Source organism: Electrona antarctica (assembly GCF_951216825.1).
Source record: "Electrona antarctica genome assembly, contig: scaffold_81, whole genome shotgun sequence".
Lineage (NCBI taxonomy): Eukaryota > Metazoa > Chordata > Actinopteri > Myctophiformes > Myctophidae > Electrona > Electrona antarctica.
The window spans coordinates 587501-592148 of NW_027638136.1; positions in this window are offsets into that span (position 1 = coordinate 587501).

Genomic DNA, 4648 nt, shown 5'->3' on the forward strand with positions numbered 1-4648 from the left:
GACATAGTGTTTGTTACTTTCCAGGTTGACAGGCTTTCAATTAGTTTTACTGCTACTACAACCAAGTTTTAATTTCAACATTTCATGGCTGAGACATAGCATGATATGTGATATTATATTATATAGTACTTTATTGTCAGTTTGCATACTTTCCAGGGTTCGAAGTTACCTGGCTATACTGACCAACCATATATCAGATGTAGGCTATCATTCACAACCAAATCAAATCTGAAATGAGGATGCGATGGAGGAGTGTGGTGTAGCCAACACAAACTAAGGACTCCTGTCCTGAGTTGTGTCCTGCCAGTCTCTAGTTCTAGTGGGTGTAAACGCCTCCTATCGGTCCCTTGCCCTCGAAACATGTCTGGAAAAAAGTGAGACCATTTTCGGACTCAGCACGACAAGCTGAACACGCTGATATGTGTTTCCCAGCACACGGACTTACGGTTCTCTTAATTGGCTAGCGTTAGGGTTAGTTTTCAATGCGCGATAGCTCGGGAACGATAGGTCCGTCAGCCAAGTAATTCACATGGGCGCGTACAGCTCTCCAAGATCTACGCTCCGATAGGTCCGCCCTTCTCGTGCGACACCCGTAGCAAGAGTTCTCCAACTCTGACCTGTAATCCACAAGCTTTATAGACATGGTAAACCTTAGAGTGTATTGAATGGTGAAATGCTAACCCTAATTTTGAGAACCACAGGTCCGTGTGCGGGGAGACACATATTGGCGCGTTCGTCAAATCGATAGCTATGCGTGGATGTAAGGCACGCCCATTTTCGACCTTTGTGGGAGGAGCTATCGCGCTTTAAAGTCTAACCCTAGTTTTCTGAACCACATGACCGTGTGTGGAGAAACACATATCAGATTGTTCGTCCTGACAAGCTATATAACAAACTAAAAGATGGGCCCCTAATATCCAATGGGTTTTGACTTAGAGGCCTTAGAAAGGCTAGAAAAATAGCAAAACTTTTTTTTTCAACGGGACCAATTCCATTAAATCCAGCGTGAAAAGGTGAGTCAGACTAAGTATTTTATGTAAAAAAAAAAAATGTTTGTGTTTGTGGGGTCCAAAAAACGTGTCTAAAAAAATATCTAAAATATTTAGAAGTGTCGTAGAGACTTGAAATCAATTCCATTGGATTCCCCGTGCTTCAGACATGGATAAACACCCTTTGTTTTAGAAAAATTGTTAGTTATTCCCTGTCGATTATAGCCTTAAAGGGCCTCGACGCCATACAAAGGTCATGGGCGTGACCTTTGATAGTTAGAAGTGTCGTAGAGACTCAGGACCAAGTTCATTGGATTCAGCTGGATGAGAAGAAGAAAATAATTGCCTGCTCAAAACAAACGGACACATTTTGGCGCGTTGGAGGCCACTAAAAATCCAATGTTTTAAGGATTCCTCTAAATACACTTCCCCCCCCTATGTCAAGTAAGGGAAATCTAATGGTGTTAGTTTTAACTGTCTAGAAGACTTAGAAATGGGTCAAATTGCTGTTTGAAAGTAAAAAAAAAATCATATTTTCTCGAATTTTAGTCATTTTGCTCCAAAACTCCTTCTACCCCCACTAAACCAATGGCGCTGAATCAGAATATGTAGGTTATATCTCAAGAAGTGCCTTAATTGGCCCCTAGTTGGCTAATTATAGAGTTCGCGTAGAAAACACGAAACACTAGGGTTGTGTGTTGTGTGCTAGGGTTGTGTGCTAGGGTTGTCTCTCTCTTCAAACATGATCTTCAAACATGATGTTACCATGTGGGGGTCCCTGGGGGGTCCCTGGGGGTCCCCAGGGGTCCCCGAACCTTGAGACCCCCGAAAACGCCGCCACGGGGGTGACACGATTTCAACAAACCCACCCTCGTCCAAAACGGTTGAGAAATGAAAGAGTTACCATGTGGGGGTCCCTGGGGGGGTCCCTGGGGGTCCCCAGGGGTCCCCGAACCTTGAGACCCCCAAAAACGCCCCCACGGGGGTGACACGATTCCAACAAACCCACCCTCGTCCAAAACGGTTGAGAAATGAAAGAGTTACCATGTGCGGGTCCCTGGGGGGGTCCCTGGGGGTCCCTAGGGGTCCCCGAACCTTGAGACCCCCAAAAACGCACCCACGGGGGTGACACGATTCCAACAAACCCACCCTCGTCCAAAACGGTTGAGAAATGAAAGAGTTACCATGTGTGGGTCCCTGGGGGGGTCCCTGGGGGTCCCTAGGGGTCCCCGAACCTTGAGACCCCCAAAAGCGCACCCAGGGGGGCGACACGATTCCAACGAACCCACCCCCGTCCAAAATGGTAGAGAAATGAAAGAGTTACCATGTGGGGGTCCCTGGGGGGTCCCAGGGGTCCCTGAACCTTGAGACCCCCAAAAACGCCCCCACGGGGGTGACAAGATTCCAACAAACCCACCCTCGTCCAAAACGGTTGAGAAATGAAAGAGTTACCATGTGGGGGTCCCTGGGGGGGTCCCTGGGGGTTGCTAGGGGTCCCCGAACCTTGAGACCCCCAAAAACGCACCCAGGGGGGCGACACGATTCCAACGAACCCACCCCCGTCCAAAATGGTAGAGAAATGAAAGAGTTACCATGTGGGGGTCCCTGGGGGGTCCCCAGGGGTCCCCGAACCTTGAGACCCCCAAAAACGGCCCAACGGGGGTGACACGATTCCAACAAACCCACCCTTGTCCAAAACGGTTGAGAAATGAAAGAGTTACCATGTGGGGGTCCCTGGGGGGTCCCTGGGGGTCCCTAGGGGTCCCCGAACCTTGAGACTCCCCGCCCTCCCTCTATACACACGCGTGTGTGTGCTGCGTGCGCGCGTGCGTGTGTGTTCATACCCCGCGGACCCCCGTGGACCCCCGCGGACCCCCGCGGACCCCCACCTGGGCACGAGACCACCGGGAGCGCGTCCGGGACGGCGGCCCGGTTCGAACGAGATTCCCCCTGTACGAAACGGCCCAGGGACGGCCGAGATACCCCGCTCGGTTTAATATTGACAAGACAAAGGAAAAACAGCGCCCCCTTGAGAAAAGTCAGTATTTGACTTTTGAAAAGTCAAACGTTGACTTTTCCCGGGGTCTGTCAAAAAGTCGAGATTTGACTTTTACTTGTGATACAGTGTTGGCCTGTCGCTTTTCCGTGATTTTCACCTTTTTTTCAAAACCTCCGAAATCGTGAAAAATAGCATGCGCTCCAAGACGATGGACTATATATAGCCTGTCGCTTTTCCGATATTTTCACCTTTTTTTCAAATCCTCCGAAATCGTGGAAAATGGCACGCTATAGCATGCGCTCCGAGACAATGGATTATAGCCTGTCGCTTTTCCGTGATTTTCACCTTTTTTTCAAAACCTCCGACATCGTGAAAAATAGCATGCGCTCCAAGACGATGGACTATATATAGCCTGTCGCTTTTCCGATATTTTCACCTTTTTTTCAAATCCTCCGAAATCGTGAAAAATGGCAGGCTATAGCATGCGCTCCGAGACGATGGACTATAGCCTGTCGCTTTTCCGATATTTTCACCTTTTTTTTTTTTATTCTCTGAAATCGTGAAAAATGGCACCCTATAGCATGCGCTCCAAGACGATGGACTATAGCCTGTCGCTTTTCTGTGATTTTCACCTTTTTTTCAAATCCTACAAAATCGTGAAAAATGGCACCCTATAGCATGCGCTCCGAGACGATGGACTATATAGCCTGTCGCTTTTTCAATCTTTTCACCTTTTTTTTAATTCTCCGAAATCGTGAAAAATGGCACCCTATAGCATGCGCTCCAAGACGATGGACTATATAGCCTGTCGCTTTTCCGATATTTTCACTTTTCTTTAATTCTCTGAAATCGTGAAAAATGGCACCCTACAGCATGCGCTCCGAGACGATGGACTATAGCCTGTCGCTTTTCCGTGATTTTTTCAAATCATGTAAATAAAACAAATTCAGCAGGGCACTGCAGGGAGTTGAACCCCGTTCTGGTAAACCAGGAAGTACCACAACCAGTGCCTTAGTTTGTTTTGTTGTAATTTACAAGTCCGAGACGATGGACTATAGCCTGTCGTTTTTCCGATACTTTCACTTTTTTTTCAAATCCTCCGAAATCGTGAAAAATGGCACGCTATGTCATGCGCTCCGAGACGATGGACTATAGCCTGTCGTTTTTCCGATACTTTCACTTTTTTTCAAATCCTCCGAAATCGTGAAAAATGGCACGCTATGTCATGCGCTCCGAGACGATGGACTATAGCCTGTCGCTTTTCCGATACTTTCACCTTTTTTTCAAAACCTCAGAAATCGTGAAAAATGGCACCCTATAGCATGCGCTCCGAGACGATGGACTATAGCCTGTCGCTTTTCCGATATTTCACCTTTTTTTTTAATTCTCCGAAATCGTGAAAAATGGCACCCTATAGCATGCGCTCCGAGACGATGGACTATAGCCTGTCGCTTTTCCGATATTTTCACCTTTTTTCAAATCCTCCGAAATCGTGAAAAATTGCACGCTATAGCATGGCGCTCCGAGACGATGGACTATAGCCTGTCGCTTTTCCGATATTTTCACCTTTTTTTTTAATTCTCCGAAATCGTGAAAAATGGCACGCTATAGCATGCGCTCCGAGACGATGGACTATAGCCTGTCGCTTTTCCGATATTTT